Genomic DNA, 21,526 nt, shown 5'->3' on the forward strand with positions numbered 1-21,526 from the left:
TGCTGCTGCCCAAAGTGACCTTTCCCTTCTCTAAGTTCTGCAGGAGCTTGTCCTGCTTATCTTGCCATTATAATGTATTAAGCTCCTACTACGTGCTAGGTACCTGTCATATAGCTAGTAAGTGACAGAGCCAGGAAAACATAAGTTTTCCTTACGCTGATCCCAATCCCATATTCTTTTCATTATGCTGTGCATGCTGCCTCCCCTACCCCATACTGCCCTGTTCTATGATTGCTTGGGCCTTTGCTTCCCTCCTAGACTATAAGTTGGTTTTGGCCACAGATCATATACTATGCATGTTAAAAATTCCATAATGTCTGCCACAGTTTTTAAAAATGAGTCAAACAATGACCAAGCAGCAGGAATTAGCAGCAGCTGGGGCTTTAACTTTAACCTTGGCCCATGCTAGCACTCAGACATCTGGAGAGGTTCCAGTTCCTAAAGCATCTTAAGTCCTAAGTGTCTAGTCATTATACAGGCAAATTTAGCAATAACTTGTAGGAAAACTCTGCATCTTCAAAAAAAAAAAAAAAAGAGGAGGGGAGAGAGAGTTCCCTAATAAGCTGAATAAGCCAATTTTAGCAATTACTAAAGAATTAACAAGAAATTGTAGGGGAAAAGTAAATCTACAAGCGCTGAGACTTAGATATTAATGAGGGATATGTCCCAAGACCTACTCAAATCCCTATGTATCACTATAATATATAATTTTCCTCATAAAAGGCAGTAAAGTATAACTGAAATATTTAAATGATCCCTGTAGACCCCTAATGATTCTATAGAAATGGAACTAAAGTCATTTATAATGCTATTAACATAAATTCTGAATTGAGCACTGGCTGAAACATTTTCAAACATCACTTTTTCTTGTTTCCCATATAGAGCATATGGTGTGCTCGTTTTTGTCTGAGTCACCACCAAATTTATCCAGAACTTCTATTTCCTAAGATGCATCAATTTTTAAAAGCTGTTTCACTTTTTCTTAATTTCCATCATGAGAGTTAGCCATTACCTTTCTACAGGGGTCACTTTACACAGAAGTTTTTTGATCAGTTCAAAAAATTATTTTGTACTTCTAAGTAAAAAAAAAAGAAAGAAAGAAAGTCAAGGCTTCACTGCAATGTAGGTGTTCACTAGAAAAGCTCTTGAAAGCTCAGCTCATTCCTAGCCAAGTGACTCACTCACACCACCCTTACTTATATGATCCACATTTCTTATAAAATTACATATTAACACATGTTCTATGGGATCATTCACAAATTGTTGAAACTGCCAAAGTTTATTCTACAAATATAAGATTTGCAAATTACTATATTATGTAGTATTCTTTAATTCTTCTTTTGTGTTTTTTAGTATATCCATCAATAATAAGGAATTTACTTATTGACTGTGCCTTTACAGTTTATTTTCCCAGAGCTTGTAATTCGTGTTATTGCCTGTACAATGCAAGGAACCCAATAAATGGTAAATATTTAGTCTCTGTCACGTGATGCAGCACCACCATCATCTGTTAATAACTATTCTGAATTGTGTTCATGCTCAAGCGTGAAGACAGAGTACTTGTCTTGGAGCAAATGAGGCTGCCTTTAAGAAAGAGAACCAAAAAAAGTGGTCAGACTGTCAAAGACAGAATTCCTAGTTCAAAATGTGCCTATAGTGGTGCTATTTTTGGTCTTACTTTGATATTAATATTATCATATATATAATATAATATTAATATATTAACTAAGAGTGTGTGTACATATATGTACATACATACCTGTGTATGTGTATGTGTACGTCTTCAGTAAAAACTGCATGTATGAGAAATAGTAAATGATTTTATTTTGTATATGTCCATTTTTATTTAGCTGTTTTAATTTTTTTTGAAGCAATCTGGCCCTTTACAGTAAATCAGTTAGAAAATGGAAACAGGACAACTGTCTCAAAGACCTCATGTATAGACAGGATGTGCCATCATTTTAAGGAGACAGCTCAGACCTCAGAGCTCCATATAGCAGAGCTAGGCAAGAGGGGTGTATGTCTCTGGATAGTTGATGTAGGCCCAGAAACACCAAATGTGTTCTCAGTCAGTGTTCCTAGGTACACAAAAAGAAGATAATTAACAGTGCTTATCTCGGAACCATCTCAGATGTAAAAAAAAAAAAAAAAAAAAAGGACCTGGAAATATAAAACTAGAAGATGAGAGAAATAAAGCATTTTTTTTGCTAATGTAAAAGTTCCTAAATAATAGATAGATAGTAACAAGAATAGTCCATTAGTACCGTGGAGTTGTATTTCTCTGAATTCTTGCTCTAGCCTGAGCATTTTATAGCTTTAAGTAGAAATTTAATCAAAGTTATTTTCTTAATGAAAGCACAGACATTCAATTAATCTTATATTATCCTATATCTCTGTCTGAAAAAGAAAAACTACCCATTATTCTTAAGCCACTCTAAACAGATGGTGCTATTATTTAATTTGTAACAAAAACCAAATGCCATAGTGCTTTGGAGGAGTTAATTCAATTTCTTTAGTCTTCTTTAGCCTGCCTGCCTGCCTTCCTTTCTTCCCTCCTTTGTGAAGAAACTCTGACTAGCTAGCTACAACCCACTAGAACATGAGCGCAGACATTTGCAGTTTTAACTATTGGTGAATGACCTCATCTAAAAACTTAGCAATGCATGGTTCTGCAAGAAATTTGAATCATGCAATGTGGTTGGTGTAAGTGAATTGCCTGGTTAAGAATTAGCCTAACTTTTACAAGCTTTCTACCAGTTTCTTGCATCTCACTTTCCTATTACTAGGTTATATATAAAACTGGGTAATAGAAACAGGTAATGATCATATAAAACATATCATCATAGCATTTTCTTTGGAGTCACATCTCATCTAAAGCAATAAATGTTTAGTCAATGATTAATATATCTATTGCGCCTATTGTGTACTGGTATTATGCTTGCCTCTATGGATGGTATTGCATGATGAAAAAGAGTATATGGCCCCTGTCTTTGAACAACTCAAAATCTAGGAGCAAAGAAAAAACTCAACTACATGAAATGAAAATAATTTTAAGCCACTATAAAAGCAAAGTGATGTGTGTTGGTCAAAGAATTTACATAGAGTTAAATGTGACTTCCTCAGGGTTCACTTAAGCAACCAGTCTCCATTGTACTATACCCACACCCCAGTAACCCTTTCTTTCTTTCTCCTCTTACACTGCTGTATATTTTTTATTACCTACTTGAAATTGTATTACATATTTATTCATTTTTCCTTATTGTATTTTCTGCTCGAACGAGAACAGTAACTTTTTCTTATTTATTGTTAAAACTCCAGCAACTAAGGGAGTAGTTGAATAAATATTTGTTGAATGAGTGAATGAATAAATAAGTGAATATCATCAAATAAGGAAAAAATCATTGAGGACAGGTTGTACAACATGCGACCCGCTACTTATGCAAATAAGATGAATATGGCTGATGATGCCTTATTGCTTACGATGGCACAGATTTTAATTATTATACAAATTCAGATCTTTATTAAGCAGCAACTATAACAATGAACAAGAATAAAATGATATAAAAGAAAATAGACTGATATTTTTACAGTTTCTTCAGAGCTGCTGCTAACTCATTGACATGGAACTCACCCTGATTTCTTTTATTGCCAGGAAAATCAGCATTTATTTTTATGGCTTTGTTTTATATTGCATCAAGATGAATTACAGGATATTTAATTTCAAACAGTTGTCCATTCCCTAATTAAGAAGAAACATAAATAAAATGTTCTTTGTATATTAAGATTTTATAGCATAAATAATAATAAAAATTATACTGAAGTTTGGATTTGAAATTTGAAACATACATTGTATGTTTTTGGTATTGTAGAAGTTATGGGAAATATCATAGAAATAAAAATATCAAAACTCACAAATATGGTATAAGATATTCTGGGAGTTATTCTTTTTTGTGTTATTTGTGTTTTATTTTATTTTATTTTATTTTTTAAGATTTTATTTATTTATTCATGAGGGAGAGAGAGGCAGAGGGAGAAGCAGGCTCCCAAGGAGCAGGGAGCCCGATGCGGGACTCGATCCCAGGACCCTGAGATCATGATCTGAGCCGAAGGCAGACAGTTAACCGTCTGAGCCACCCAGGTGCCCTGTGTTATCTGTGTTTTAAATGTAGAGTAAGATATTAATCTAGTGTGCCATTCATGCATGGTGACTCAAAAATATTTCACACCCTTACCCTTTAGTAGCCAGCAGAATGCTCATCAAGGATCGCTTTAAGCCAGGATTAAATACTGGACATAAACAAGGTTAAGAATGTACATTTGTAACCCTGATTACATCCAAAGAGAAATACACTTGATTTTGAATGTGCTTATAATATAAATGACTCTTAACCACTCTAATATGGATAATTAAAGTTACTGGGATAATCATAAAAATGAACTTATGCAGGATTCAAGTTGGTAGCAATTCCATATCCTAAAATATATTTTGGTTAATGCTCATTCCTATTCATGCAATCTTAACAAAATTCACATTTACAACTATTCTTCTTCTTTAATAGCTGTTTTAGGCTATTAAGTTCATCCAACCAAATTGCCCCCAAATCTAGGAAGTAACGTTTAGAAGTTGTCTTTATTCACCTTGGGAAAATTTTCTTTAATTTATCACACTTTAAAACAAATTGCTAACTTTAACTAAATGTGAAATAAAACAAACACATAAATTAAAAAGCCCCTTGGTATGAAAAACAGATACAATAAAATTAACTTAAAATTCACAAATGATAACTTTTTCCTACAATGATTGTGACATAATCACAGTAAAATTTCAGCAAACTTTAAATGAATTTAATTGTATAAAATAAATATATAATTCTCAGATGATTAGCAAGAAATTACATTAAGGATGCTTTACAAAAGCAAACGTGTATTTTATGTAGTCTGGCCTTTTTTTTTTTCTACTTAGTAGTATGTAAGTTGTGTTATCTTTTCTAACTAATGTGTCTTTGGAAATGCATAACCCTACTGATATTTTTCAAAAATTTGTATCCTGTGATCCAGTTATATAACAGATAATATCCACTTATTCACCTATTTAGTAAGTTTCTGTGGAACAATGAAAACAGAAATATATATAAAATCTTAAGGAAATTTAAATGAGCATATCATTTCTCTCAAGGGCTGGAGCAAGTTGTATGATTTACGTGGGGAAGGATATTGTGGGTGAAGGGAATAATATTAACAAATTCTGGTATAACAGTTACACATAAATGGGCTAGTATGACTGTTCTAACATTCTATAGTGACTGATTTTCACTGCATATCATGGTTTATATGTATAATATAGGTTATTGTCTATTTCTTAATTATTTAGAAACAACTATATGGCTACAGTGTAATAGCATTATCATTTTATCCCTTATTAGGGATCTCTGTAGTGTAGAAGGTTCAGGAAAATCCCATTTTGAATAATACTGGCTTAAGTTAAACCTCTTATACATGTGCTATCTGAGGGGAGATCTTATCTTTGAGTGAGGCTCATGATCTTACCTATGCTCTATGCTCTGGAGTGAGAGGAGGGATGTTAAAGGCTGACTGTTGGATAGGAAATGGGCTCTGGTCTATTTTGTGTCAACTGACAGACTCAATTCTGTCTCTTTCACCAGTTGCCCCCATGATAACATACAGCAGCAGAAGTTTCCGCTAGTGCCAGGCCCAGGCTATTGACTACCAAGGTAGTTGTATCTTCTTAATGCCGGTTTTTGTTGGTTTGCTTTAAAAAAAAAAAAAAAATTACATTTTACCCATGAACACAGCACCTAGCAACAATAGCAAGGGCATTATGAGCACCAATCACCAGAAGAGATTTAGCCCAACGTTATTTATAATAAAACCTGGAAATAATTTCAAAGTGAAAAAATTGGGAAATAAGTGAAACAGTACATATCTATATAATAAAATACTTTATAAATATTAAAATGGCATTTTTAAAGAAGTCTAATGACATTGGGAATGCACATGATATAATGTAAAAATGAAGTATATATAAAACTGTAAAAAAAAGAATCAAATTTTGAGGAAAGTGTGTGCTTACTCAAAGAAAATAGAAGAAAATATACCTTTTTAATAGTGCTGTTGTTTGGTTGTTTTATTATGAGTAATTTTAATTTTTCTTCTTTATTCAGTAATTTTGCTGAATGATTTATTGAAAAGTATTCCATAATAATTATGATATCTTTTTATAATCAGGAAAAAAATTCTTAAAAATAACATTTGAAGAAAGATTTATTGCAAGGATATTATATAAATTATATAACATGGTGTTTCTTTTTCTCTTTCAAGGTAGGACAAAAATCTGATTTTAATCTGTACCAGGATGGGAAAGAGACTTGTATGATTTTGTTGATTTCAAATACTGTGAGAAGCAGGGTCTACTGTATCTTTCACTAGGGATAATTTGTTTTTTTCTTTTTTTCTTTTTTTAAATTTAAGTTTAAATTTTAAATTTAAGTTAAAATTTAAATTTTAAATTAAATTTAGATTAATTAACATATAATGTATTATTGGTCTCAGAGGTACAGGTCTGTGATTCATCAGTCTTATATAATACCCAGTGCTCATCACATCACATACCTTCCTTAATGTCCATCACCCAGTTACCCCATACCTTCACCCACCCCCCCGCCCCCAGCAACCCTCAGTTTGTTTCCTATGATTAAGAGTCTCTTATGGTTTGCCTCCCTCTCTGGTTTCATCTTGTTTTATTTTTTCCTGTCTTACCCTATGATCCTGTTTTGTTTCTTAAATTCCACATATCAGTGAGATCTTATGATAATTGTCTTTTTCTGATTGACTTATTTCACTTAGCATAATACCCTCTAGTTCCACCCACATCATTGCAAATGGCAAGATTTCATTTTTTTTATGGCTGAGTAATATTACCTCATATATATATATGCTGCACCAGCTTGCATTCTCACCAACAGTGTAGGAGGGTTCCCCTTCCTTCACTAGGGACAATTTGACATAAAATAAAAAGCTAGAATAATTTAAGCACAATTAAGTTAGTATTGTGAGAGCACTTGATAAATCATTGAGTATGTGTTAGTATGTTTGTATGACCTAAAAACTTCTTTGGGTCCTGTCTTCTGTGCTTGTAATTTCAATTGTAGATTTATTTAACGAAGTTCATTCTTTAGGCCTCTGATTGTTATTGACTCCACATTGTAAGAATTCAGGAATATTGTTTAGGCTACAACTAATTCCTTTAAAAATTTCAGTCTCTTTACTGTCACATATAGGCATTACCTCATAAAACAGCAAATAATCTCTTTCACTGTCAATTAGTTGTAATTGTGGTAACTATAAAATGATAATTAATTGACATATATTTGTTGCATACACCTTGTTATGTCAAGCAGAGTTCTAAGTTCTCGTAGTTCCAGTTAATTTTATTGTTTATTTTCTTTGGCTCTATGTGTCTGTAAATATTAACTTCTTAATCCATTACAATCTGCCTTCCATTCCTATTATGTCTGCCTATATGTACTCATATATTGCCAGTGACTCTAAGTAGTATAAACTATTGCCTACATTTTAGTTCTCATCCTATTTGATTTCTTGGTGGTATTTTGTATCAAGATCTACATCCACTCTCTTTTATTTGAGTTTCTGTTTTCCCTTGTATTTTTCCTGATTGGTCTCTTCTTTCTTTGACCATTTCAAAGATTTCTACACCTTAATATGAATGATCTCAAGATTTAAGTCCTTTGCTTTCTATCCTCTCATCCATTCACAAGACTCCAACCACTATCTGCACGTAAACAACTCCTAAAATATACTTCTAAAATTCCTCCTAAGATCCAAATTCCTGTTAGCTCTCAACTAGATTCTTTCAGCTAGATGTCCTAAAGGAACCTCAAACTCAATGTATCTGAAGTTCATTCATTTCTCCCAAAACCAGCTTCTCTTGCATTTCCTCACTTGGTTGATGAAATTGCTATCCCTCAACAATGTCAAAACACAAAATTATTTTTGATTTTCATTCCCCAACTCCAATCTTGAAAATTTTTAATATTCCATCTTGAAATGATATTCCAGGCGCCTTGAAGTTCTTGATTTATACTTGCACTCCTTACTTTAGGCCCTTCTCTTTCAGACTGGTCTCCTTGCTTGTACTTTCTTATCCTACTTACCCCCACAGACATATATGGAATTATGTTTCTAAAACATAGATCTAAACATATGGCCTTCCATGTTTTCTTTTGCCTAAAGGATAAGGCACAGAATCTTTAGGAAGCTGATCCAAAACTCTAACTGAACCATTTAGCCATGTCTCCTGCCTGCTCTCTTCATAGGTAATAAATTTTTTTCTATTTTCCTTCATGACATGCAGTCCCATTTTTTAGAGTCTTTTCCTATGTATTCCTTATTCACATATTGTTTCAGAGGACCTACTCTAGCCAGTGTCATTTTGAGAATCCTTTAAGATTTCAAACTATAGGGCGCCTGGGTGGCTCAGTTGGTTGAGCGACTGCCTTCGGCTCAGGTCATGGTCCCGGAGTCCTGGGATCGAGTCCCGCATCGGGCTCCCTGCTCCGCGGGGAGCCTGCTTCTCCCTCTCCCACTCCCCCTGCTTGTGTTCCCTCTCTCGCTGTGTCTCTCTCTGTCAAATAAATAAATAAAATCTTTAAAAAAATAAAAAGATTTCAAACTATAATTATCTTCACTATTGTTTCCTCCCTCCTACATAGACACAAGCACACACACACTTTAGAAGTAAGTAAAAGTAATCACACCACTATTAAGTTCCCATTCACTTTGTACACATTTCAAGTAAAGCAAATTGTTTGAGGTTGTTTTTATATCTGTTTCTTGTACCAAAATGAAACTATTCATAAAGCCTTCATGGTTAGTTGCAGGATGATTGCAAATGTTCAGTTAACGACATCGGTCCAGATTCAATAGCTTTTGGTAGTCCCACAAATCCCTTACTTATCAGAGAAAGGATAAAGTAATAAGGAATATGTATGTCATGTTTGTGGTAACAGATGTTGCATGTTAAAATCTGGGTACACTAGTAACTGAAAAGGTATGAGTAAAGTCATCTTTGTAATGCTGGACACTGCCTTTGCCCAACCATCTAAAAACCTAATTAGGTGCTGCATCTAGTTGTTAATTACATAACCCAGTAAAGGTCACCCTGGAATGCTTGTTTCTAAGTGAAAAAAAAAAAAAAAAAAAAGGCAAATTTTAAACTATCTAAATTTAGCAGTCCTTTGGGTACTTTACATTTGTTGAATATTGCAAAAGTAAATACCCATCTGTTTTTAGTACTAATATGAGTTTGTATATCAGGCAGTTTGAAGATTTTTCCCCCATGCAAGCTTCATCAGCTGTTTTATCAACAGTGTAGGCTTCAGGCACTTTTGTAAAGTTGAGTTGGGATAAATGAAAGATCCTTGTCGAATTGGTAATCATGCAGGTATTCAGAGGGAAAGGGAGATCATATTTTAATTTAATTTCAGTGCCTCAAGATATTTTTCCTTATGGGCTGTTACCATTCTCTGTTTACATATCCATCTTTTAAGAAATCATAGCTACTCTTAATACATTTCAAATCAAGCTTTCCTGGATCTGGGCGATATATATCACTTCGTTCTGCAAGGGTCTCTTGAATTATATGAGAGCTTGCTCATTGTGTCAGATTCAAATGCTGAATGATTTATAGAGGAATAAAGACATGAGACATATTGTAATCCCAAAGCTGTTTATATATTCTATTGAATCTGACAAATTTTAGTGCCCTAAGTGGTTATAACTTGATTGTAAGTTCTTTGAGGACAAAGTTGATGCCTTACTCTTCTGTAATTCCCACATTTCATGGAAAGTTTCAGGTTAATGCTTAGGTGCTAAATAAAAACTGGCATTTTCTTACTAAACATATAAAGGGCCTGTCATCCTTTTCTAAAGGAAAGTGGCCAGAAGCAGCATATTGTATACAAGTTGCCACAAAAGCATGTGTCCTGGCTACCTTGACCATAATTCATTGGATCAGATATACCCTGAGCAAAAAAAAGTGACCACTGAGGTGAAATAAAAGGATGTCAGCAGCCGTCAGGAAATGTGGTGCTCTCACTCAAGCCATAAGGTCACTCTGTAGTGGACCGTGGCTGACTGTATAATTTAGCACTCTTAATTGCAAGCAACAGAGACATACTGGCTATCAGAAGTGAAAAGATGATTTATCAGCAAGATATAAGATGTCTTAGATAATCAGGGAAGGCAGGAAAAGTAGGCTTTGGAAAGGGGCTTAAACCAAAGGGGGGGTGCAGGCAACAGGGAACTAGAATTGTCCAGCTTAAATGCAGCCTCTACCAGTGCTGACATCTCTCACTACCGCCGTTGTCGGATACTGTCAGGAGACACGGTACTGTATACCACCACAAGTCAACCTTAACCCCTTTTCTGAATGTCAGATTAAAATGTTTGGCGGGAGCTTCAGTTGGCCACACCGAGATCATGTACCTGTTTTTTGGTTGCCGGAGAGTAAAGAGAGGAAAGCTGTCTCTTCAATGGATTACATAGTGAGGATAGTTTCTGTGTCCCACTAATACTTCATACAGTGGGAATTTCCCACAAAATAGAAAGGGTATGAAATAGGAAGGACAGCCAAAAAAATAAAGAGTTATTCTGTTTGTATTGCTTCTTCTCTTCTGTGGGCTTGATTTTGAAACATATAGATTCTATAGTAGATGTTAGAAGAATTGAATTGGAGAACCAAAAGGCTATATATATATATATATATATATATATATATATATATATATACACACACACATATATATGTATGTATATATATATGTGTGTGTGTATATACATAAAAGACGAAAGTGATTAGGAGTAGAAATGGAGGGGCGCCTGGGTGGCTCAGTAGGTTAAGCATCCCACTCTTGATTTTGGCTCAGGTCATGATCTCGGGTCATGGGATGGAAGCCTGGCATGGAATCCAAACCCCCACCCCCCCAGTGGCTCCAAGCTCAGCAGGGAGTCTGTTTGAGATTCTTTCCCTCTGCCCCTCACCCCACTCACTCACTGTGCGGGTGTTGAGCACACACACACTCTCTCTCTCTCTCTCTCTCTCTCTCAAATAAATAAATAAATCTTTTTAAAAAATAAGTAGAAATGGAAACATGCTGAGAAATAAGAGCAGATTTATTCATATCAAAGAGTTTCTAATCCTTAAAGCAACTCTTAAAGGAACAACAAGAAAGTAAGAGCTACTCTTTGTCACTGGCTTCTCTGATGAGTCACCAGAGCTGCTGAATGAAAGGCATCCCAGACCCTAAAAAACTGGCTCTTCCTTTACCCAAAACACTTCACTTACCTTCTGACATCTCCATGTACATTTGTCATAACCCCCTGGCAATGGGGGGTTTACCTCATCATGGTTCCTTTCCTCAACACCAGAAAAACTTTAAAATACAGAATCCCCCTTAAACACACACACACACACACACACACATCTTATGATATATACTCTTATAAACCATGTACTCATAAATAAATAAGTTGGTACTGATTAAGTTAGGTTCAGATTGCTCAAAATTTTGAGTAAAATCTAGCATCCCTGAACTTTATATTAAGAGTTTATAAATATCACACTTGCAAAAGGTCATGTTTAATATCGTCCCCATCCGTAGTTTCACACAAAGACTTTTCAATAAAGTCACCCACTTTTAGTATCTCCAAATCCTTTTCAGCTCAAAGAGGGAAATCAGTCCACAGAGCTGGCAAAACAAAGACCTAGATATTTCTTTCTAGCTCTTATAGCAGCTGTAGGAAGAAATCCCTTAAGGAACTGTACCAACTTGTTATGGATGAGTTCCCCTTAGCTGAAACCATTCATTGCCAAGGGATTGAGGTTTTCTCCGCTACATTATTTAAAATTGCCTCAGCAGTAATTCCTTCTTGCTTAGATTTCATAAAGTTCCCAGGACAGAAACCTGACTTCCCTCGACTCTCTTCATCCTAAATGTATCAGCGTTGTGGGTGCTTCAGGGCAGAAGGCTGTTTTACACTAGCCTCCTCCCTGTGTCAGTTAATCATTCACACCAATATGGGATTATAAAGATAGTGAGGCTTTGTGCTTGTGGTTGTTTTCCAACTCTAGCACTGGAAAACATAGGCTAAGCGAATAGACCAACAGATGTATAAAATATCAATTGTTAACACTGTTTACACTAATGCTTTGCATTAAGAAAACAAATGACAAGCTGCCCGAAGTCTGCAAAGAATAAAAACTCCTTGTTATAGACTTAAATACTCACTTGCCCTTATCTAAAATGAATCCATACACAGTAGTGCAAGCAACTGCCTGCACTTCATTACCCGCTGAAGTCTTTTTAGTGTGTTCTGAGCAGTGATTGGGAAGCCTGCTGAGTTTCCGTTTGGTTCAGCTGGTCCACAATTTTGAACCCCTACCGGTGATATCAGCAAAGCATGTGCGTAGCCTATTTCTCCATATATTAAGATTTTCCAGGTTACACTGTATAACCTCATTAATAAACTATGATCAACATTTTTTGCGTGATAACACTAGCCTTTGAATTCACAGATAAATGGCAACTCATATAAGGAAAGATCAAGCTTCTGCGGGGAGCTTAGTATAAATAATTCTAAAAAGAATAAGCTATTTTCAAATATATTTTAAGGATTTTTAGTAAATAATCTTTAATAAAGAGGATCTTAAAGTATCTTAATTTCTTTATACTATGGCCAGTGTATGGTTCTCAAAAAGCATTTGTTTGCCTATGAAGATAGACCTATAGAGTCTATGTCAATCTTGATTTGGGGGGAAAAGAGCATAATAAAAACTAAGACAAGGGAAATAGAGATGGAAATATCCAGCAGAAGCAAAGGAAAATCATTATGAAGCCTCTATATGATCAGCAAGTCATGGATCAAATATGGATGCAAACAGGGCAACTGCAGGTCAGTTCGGACAGGTTGTCAAGACTCAAAGGGGTCTACTATGGAAAGAAATTTGCAAGGGATAAAATACAGAAATACAAGAATTCAGGCAAACAGGATGGATTATGAAAGCAAAAGCATACTTTAGAATACTGTATTAGAGACTCAACACACCTAGATGAAATTTCCAGATGACCTCTTCATGTTGTTATTAAGGAGGTTGTCATTAATTGGCTTTATCAACAAGAAACATGGGACTGGGGTAGGGATTAGGATATACACTGATTTCCCTGGCCATATTCCCTTGCTGAGTAGACCTGGTTTTCAGACACAAAGGTATAATCTTCTTTATCCATGGACTTCTGCACAATCATTTTCAATGGTCCATATCAGAGTGGTGACTCAGCAGGTTCGGAAAGTAGATGTTTAAACTCTTTAAGATTATTCTGAACTGTCTCTACACAGAGGACACCCATCATTGTCCCCTACCATGTCCTTTGAAGCAGTCTTTTTCTAGGAGAAAAAATGAGACCTGCTTCTTGGCCTTGTTGGCTGGACTAGGCTTGACTCTTTCAGGGACCTTAAGAGATTTGTTTGGATTCAGCTTAACTTTCTTGATTATATCTCAGTGAGATACCCTGGGGTATTTGGACAAATTAATTTTTCTTCCATGACTTCTTCAGAATTTAGCCTAATCCTATCACAGGGAGACTTCCAGATCCAAGTAGGGAGTTGCTGTATCAGTTGAAGCCTCCAGTAATCAGAGACATAGAGTTAGGAGTGTAAAAGGTTTATTGAGGAACAATGCCTATGAAAGGAAAGGGGAGGAAATAAGAGTGGGCAAGGGGAACAGACAGACCCTGGTGGAGATATGAGAAAAATCTTTGCCAGCCCAGTGGGGGCTCAAGGGCAAAGATCACTGTTAGAGGAATGTTGCATTGGATAGAAATGGCTGAACCTTGTACCACAACTTTGCTGTCACTGCCTAGGGACTCCTCAAGAGGAGCCTGACCTCAGCTTAAAAACTGAGACTGACCTGAAGGTGTAAGCAGGTCAAGGATGTCAGCTCACCACACTGTTGTGGCGGGGCTTGAGTCTTTTCCTGAAAGAGGATCTGAGTGGTGCATGTCTATGTCTGCCTGCTTCTGCATGTATTTGGTAAGAACACTTCAGATCCCAGTTAAGTCACCTGAGCATATCCACACATCAGTTTTGGCAAAAGGTTATATGAATATAACTCAAAAAGTTAACCCCTTAACTTAATCTGAGCTCAGCTTCTTCTTCCTCTCATCCCCCTCCCCCTTCCCTTCCTTCATCTCCTCCTCCGCCTCCTCCTCTTCCTTTTTCTTCTTCTTTCCCTAGTATAATATGGGATTCCTGAAAGAGAGACAGGAGACATTTATACAATAGGACAGTAATAGTGCTGTGAGGAAGTCTCCCTTTGATGCTCACTGCTAGACTAGTACATGGAACTGGGCAGGAGATGTTCACTGACCCGTTTCTGGGGCAAGTATATCTTATCCAACTTCATTACCATGTCAGGTAAGACAGTGGATTTCTAGTTTGAATTAGGTAGTAGGATCAAGATGATCGAGGACATCTGAATCTGATTCTGTGTGGACAAATTGTGGAGGGGAAGGTTTGAAATTTGAAAAGTTTAAAGAAGTGACCTCCACTATTAGCACTATTAGTGAGCTTGTGGAAAGGTAGCTAGAGAATCAGAGGGTCATCAGAGAGGACAAAAAGAATGACTCAGAGAGTATCTGGCCATCAAGTATTATCTAAACAGTGCATGACAGTTCTTGTCCATTTGTTTCTGAGACTAAGGGTGTGGTAATAAGAACTCTGACACTAGGAATGTCAGAGGAATGGTACACCAAGGAAATGCTGTCTGAAAGGAGGAAAAACAGCATAAACTATGTCACAGGAAATGTTATTTAAAGGAATAAAAAAAGGAATGCAGTTTCCCTTTAGCTGGCAAAAATATGAGCCTATTCTCCCACCAGGCCCCAGGGACCAAGGACTGGGAGCTGAGGTAGTGTTAGTGGTGCAAACTCTAGAGAAGCCTCAATATCCTAAGGATTCAGACAGAAAGGGCCCTGGGCAGCCTGGGACCTCAGGGAGGTCTTCATGAATTGCCAGGCCACGGGGGGGACAGTTGCCCTCTAAAAACACTTCAACCAGTGAGAGAGGGCATCAGAAGACTTTCCAAACGCCACCGGCTGTGGGGCAAGAACTACTAATATCTCCAGCTTGTTGTGGCTCCGTGGAAGAGAAGAGGCAAATGTTTTCTTGGCCATTGTGGAAAGCTGATACACATCTAGGAATTCTTCATTTTTTTTTTTTAATTTAACACAGTATTTATTATCTTTAGTGTCTCTGACACTGTGTTAGGGGATCAGGGTACAAGTGTAGGATGCATCCCTTAAAAGACTGATAGTCTAGCCGAGAGGGAAAAAACAAAACCATAAATGGGTGGTGATTAAATATTGTGATAAATGAAGGAATAAGGAAATGTTATGGAAGTGTTTAAAAGGCAGTCCTTAACTCATCCATCCTGTGCTGAGGTAGGATGGGAGGGTTGGTCATGGAGGGCTGCCTTGAGGGTGTTCATTCAAGGGACAAGAGGTGAAGGACATTCTGGGCGAGGAGACAGGAAGAAAGAGAGGCTGAAGTGAGAAACAGAATGCAGAAGGCTGTAGCACCTGGGGAGGAGAGAACACACAAGCAGTTCCATGTCATCTTCAACTTAAGGCACAAGGGAAGTGGAGAAGAAAGAATATATAACATATAAAATATTTTATACACACATCCATTGCATATATATATATACTTACAACATTTTATTTTTTCACATTTTATGTTTGTTATATGTACTATCCCCCTGGATTATGAAGTTTGTTTTGTTTTTAAGAATAGGGATAGTGTATTATACATTTTTAAATCACCATTGTCTAACATAAGGTGTAATGCCTAAAACAGTTGTTTATTAGGTTATCCTAGACCCAGTAATTTTATATTCTATTTTCTTCTGAGAAAACTGAAATAAGAAAGCCCGTGTTAATTTATGCAATGTGAGCTTTATCAATTCAACAGTATTTGTTGAGAGCCTACTATGTGCCAAACCCTTGCTATATGCTCTGAAATAATCTGAAATGAGAGAGCATTATTAAGATCTCCTTTTTTATATTTAACATCCAACATGTATTTCATGTATGTATCTGACTTCTATTTTCTAGTAGACTCTGCCTTCCTTGTTCCACTCATCTTAGTCTCCAGCACAAACGAGTTCAATGCCTTGTGGAATATTTGTTGAAAAAACAGAATCCACACTGCCTAGAATGCCACCAGCTTTCATTTTTTTTTTTTAATTTATATTTAAAAACCCTTAGAATTGTTTCTTTTTATATATTTTACAAGAAATTTGTGGCTGTATAATTTACCTATAATAAAAAGAACACATTTAGGTGTAGAGTTTGATGTGTTTTGGCAGTTGTCTACACCTGTGTAAACATTACTACAATCCAGTTGTAGAATGTTTCCATTAGACTCAAAAATTCCCTTTGGCCTCTTCCTACTTAATCACTCCCCCACACCCCAGCCCTAATCCTAGCAACTACTGCTCTGCTTTCTATTAGCATAGTTTGTGTGTGTGTGGAATTTCATAGAAATGTGAACATACAGCATTTAAACTCTTGTGTATTTCTTTAGGTGAACATAATTTTTTTTATTAATCCCAAATTGTTGCAACACCCAGTAGATTCGTTTCTCTTTATCACCGAATAACATTCTGGTGTGTGGATATGTTACTATTTGTTTATTCATTCACATATTAATGAATATTTGGGTCATTTCCAATTTGGAGCTTTTTTGAAAGAGTTGCTATGAACGTTCACGTGCAAGTCTTTGTGTGGATATATGTTTTCATGTCTCTTGGATATATAATTAAAAGTGAGATTGGTGGGTGGATTGGTTTGTGAATGTTTACCTTTTTAGGAAACTACCAGATGATTTTCCAAGGTGACTGTATCATTGTTAGCATTCTTAAATCAGGAAAACCAATTTAAAAAGAGCACATGCTAAACCATAAGTTAATTTAAAACATTCCCATTCTAGTGCACAATCTTTGCATTTACTAGTAATTCGACCTGGAGTAGTTAACTCTTTCTGCTCTATTTTATTGACATGGAAGGATAAATACATCACATTTGCCTATTACTCTGAAGCTACATTTAGTCTTAGAAGTATAAATGAAGTACAAGCCTTTATGGTTCTGCTTTACAATTGATGGCTGAATTTCACTTTAGGGAGCAATTTTGCTAAAGAAGATGATGGTTTAGGACATGATAATGGGAAAGAAAATTAAGAAGGTGAAATAGGTACTCAGATTGATCTTCTGGGCCCTAGTTCTCTCTGTCAGAGAAGTGGACATAATAAAAATGCTAGCTACTTCCTGGCATTCATGTGAATTAAGACTTAGGAGTTCCTTAGTGGAAAACATTTATAACTGGTAAAATTTTTCAGTGGATTCATTGAAATGCCACCTTCTAAGAGAGCCATTTTGAAAAGATTGTACAGAGTGAAAATTACCAGGTAAATTGGAGAGAAATGTTTCTTAAAGTCAAAAATTTCACTTGTAATTTAGCTTATCAAGAAATTCTCACAGCCTCATTCTCTAATGCTTGTTCTTTTGCACAGGGCATGAAACCAATGAGATTTGATGCCCTAGGAAATTGGTGGAAATGCCTGTCCTACAATGGAGAGGTCATCTTAGGGGTCTCAGATGCAGCAGCGTATATCATTTATAGAACCCCTTTAATATGTAACTAGAGACATACTAGCTACTAGATTTAAAATTATTATCTTACAGCCCAGATAGAAAAGAAAGCTTTAAAAAAAAATTTAAGTTTTAAACTTCCTAGAGTTAGAAATTATTATCTTATGGCCCAGATAGAAAATAAAGCTTTAAAAACAGTTTTGGACGGTGGAAACTACTGTAGCAAACAATCTACTCAGAGCTACATTTTCTAGTTTTTGTTGTTGTTGTTTGGTTTTCAAAGGGATCGATTCCAGAGTGTATTAATTGCAGGCAGACACAGGGAGGCTCCCCATTAAAGTTGTTGAAGAGACCAAAATTGTCTCTTAGCTTGCTTTCATGTTTTTGTCAGCAGGTCTGGTCTGGTACCTTTGCCTCAATGCAGTACCCTCAAGACCACCAGGTGCTTCCCCAGCCCCACCACTCATGCTTTTAAGGGCTTCAGCAATTTCTTGCTTATCTTATCACACACCTCTGTCCCAGAAAAGCTCATTCTGTGGCAAAAATGGACAGGGAAAGAAACAACAAATGTTGGAGAGGTTGTGGAGAAAGGGGAACCCTCTTACACTGTTGGTGGGAATGCAAGTTGGTACAGCCACTTTGGAAAACAGTGTGGAAGTGCCTCAAAAATTAAAAATAGAGCTACCCTATGACCCAGCAATTGCATACTGGGTATTTACCCCAAAGACACAGATGTAGTGAAAAGAAGGGCCATATGCACCCCAATATTCATAGCAGCAATGTCCGCAATAGCCAAACTGTGGAAAGAGCCGAGATGCCCTTCAACAGATGAATGGATAAAGATGTGGCCCATATATATAATGGAATATTACTCAGCCATCAGAAAGGATGAATACCCAACTTTTACATCAACATGGATGGGACTGGAGGAGATTATGCTAAGTGAAATAAGTCAAGCAGAGAAAGTCAATTATCATATGGTTTCACTTATTTGTGGAACATAAGGAATAGCATGGAGGACATTAGGAGAAGGAAGGGAAAAATGGGGGGGGGGGGGAATTGGAGGGAGAGATGAACCATGAGAGACTATGGACTCTGAGAAACAAACAGGGTTTTAGAGGGGAGGTGGGAGGGGGGATTGGTTAGCCCAGTGATGGGTATTAAGGGGGGCACGTACTGCATGGAGCACTGGGTGTTATACGAAAACAATGGATCGTGGATCACCACATCAAAAACCAATGATGTATTGTATGGTGACTAACATAACATAATAAAATTGAAAAAAAAAAAGAAAAGAAAAGCTCATTCTGTTGCCTCAGAGCATTCTTTGGTGATCACATGAATAACAAAAAGCTTAACAGGTGCTAAAGAAGTATACACACCTACACACATACAGTTGCTGTGGGAGAGATCGCCAGTCATGGTCAGGGATAGGCATTATTAATACCTGTAGGAAGAGCCAATAAAGACTTCAAGATCTAGGTAGACTTTTTGTGGATTAGACACTTTAAAAGGCTTGTTAAGTTTTTTTTTCCCCCATCATTATCCACTCTTTTTTTTTTTTTTCCGAATTATCCCAGATTTGTAAGGAAGTCTTGGATTTCATGCTTTTAGAAATTATTTATCATAAAATATACCCAGGTTTTGGGAGTGGTGGGTGGCTGGGTGGCTTAGTCTGTTAAGCCTCTACCTTCAGCTCAGGTCATGATCTCAGGGTCCTGGGATGGCGTCTTGTGTCAGGCTCCCTGCTCAGTGAGGAGTCTGCTTCTCCCTCTGCCCCTCCCCCCTGCTCATGATATCTCCCTCTCTCTCTCTCTCTCAAATAAATAAATAAAATCTTTAAAAAAAATAATATATACTCAGGTTTTTTAAAACCTAGGCATAGTCTATATTTTGATGAATCTATAAAGAAATCAATTGAAAATATTTTGAGTATTTATTTATTTTTCTTTCTTTGACAACACTGCTTTTTGAGTATCTACAATGCTTTGTGCCTAGAAATAGAAAAGCAGTCCAGAATTGTTTGGTTTTATTTACTTTTTGTTGGTGTGGATAATGTTAAAGTTTCAATTTGTCAGAAATAATAATACCTTTGTGTGTTTCCTATCTTGAAGATTTGGAAGGGGGGGCATTAGAAATTATCTAAAATCTGTTTCAATAAGGTTTTAAAAACTGGCTTTAATGGGTGACACCATCTGATGCTATTACTGGAAAACTGAGAAGGTCAAGTTGCAGAAACACTATTAATTGCTTTTAGATTTCAAACATTAATATCAAAAGTGTGAGGAAACCAGGAAAGTGTGAATAGTTACAGTGTGTCCTTTAATTTCCCAAAGTATACAGATTCATTTTATCATGTTATTAGCCTCACCACATCTCTAATTGTATCAGAATATTCCCTATTATGTATGTCAAGCAAAACTTTACAATTTAAAGAACAGTCACTAATTTTTACAATAATATTAGTCAGAAGTTGTTTTTAAAATTCCCAGGTAATCAAATTCTGTTTCAGCTGGGTATGAAGATTAGTTAGCAAGTGGCTTGGCTGAGTATGAAGATGAGAAAAAATATTATCTGAACACCAGGAACCTTACTCATAGAAGTATAGGATGGTCAAATTATGGTATCTCAAAATAGAGACAGATGATTCAAGTAAGTAATGGTACCAAGGGACCGCATTTTTTTTTTTTTTTACAAAAACTGAAAAACTTTGAGCAAATTCCAAATTGTTAAACAGTGTGTAAAAGGCATTCACTTCAAGTACTCAACTGGTGAGAATGAACAGAAAAAAAGTGTAACAAATGTTCAAAGTAAATTATTAAGACATGGTGGTCAATAGTATTGAAAGCCACTTAGAAGCCTATATCAGATTATTAGTGTTTACTCTATTGGAACCAAATACTATTTTATATTTGTTTCAGTAATTCTTATCAGGCTACCTTCCACGTATTATGCAATTCAAGTGATCTTTAAATTATTGTTAAATTCTATCTTAAAGAGAGCTTTCACAAAGGACATGCAATTGATATCATCTAGAGTTACTGTCATTTCTAGGCTAAGTCCCATGGAAATTCATAACTTAAAAATGAAAGTCAGAAAGATGCAACTGCCTTCATAATGCCAATGCAGCGGTTATAAATATTTCATGAACACTGCATGGGCAGGGGCAGATCTCCATTTTGATGAGTTAGAATTTGTACAGCTAAGTCTCCAGATTTTACTATTCATAATGCACAGTATGCCCTGTAGAGCATTCCATATAGTGCTTTTTTAATATTTATGTTTAATGAAGAAATTACTGTTCTAAAAAGAGAACAAACCGAATCAGATTTTTTTGTTAAAATTATGAGTTTTGCTGAATAGAGACGGTAACAACCAACAGAAATTACCTCATTGCTGTATCTTAGCACATAAACGCCTAACTTTTAGAGTAATACAAGATGACAGATCAAGACACATTAAACGTAAGTGAAAAGGTTCTTTCTAAAGGTTATAACATTAGAAATCTCATCTTAAAAGAATTTGAAAGGTTAAAATGCAAAGAGCAACTTTCTTACATATAAAAATATTAATTACAAATGATATACTGGCCCGCTGTTTCATAGTTTAAATATATGTCTATATTTTCTGGGTTTTTCTTTTATTCAAAAAACATTTTAACTTGCTAAGATAATATTACCAAGTTCAATAATGAATTGCTATTGCATATTTTAAGGTAATTTATCAAAGTGCATTATCAGTACCTGTCAGAATAAATTTTGCACTAAAAGTAATAAAAAA

At 35.9% G+C, this 21,526-nt stretch overlaps 1 protein-coding gene across 1 annotated transcript in view; it reads left to right on the forward strand.

Annotated features, from left to right (window-relative positions):
* Positions 1-21,526, forward strand: part of DPYD (dihydropyrimidine dehydrogenase) — an 802,992-nt gene that overhangs the window by 562,154 nt on the left and 219,312 nt on the right. The gene's annotated exons all lie outside the window — the stretch shown is intronic.

Source organism: Mirounga leonina, unplaced genomic scaffold (assembly GCF_011800145.1).
Source record: "Mirounga leonina isolate KUSES-001 unplaced genomic scaffold, KU_Mleo_1.0 Mir_173, whole genome shotgun sequence".
In the NCBI taxonomy this organism is placed as follows: domain Eukaryota; kingdom Metazoa; phylum Chordata; class Mammalia; order Carnivora; family Phocidae; genus Mirounga; species Mirounga leonina.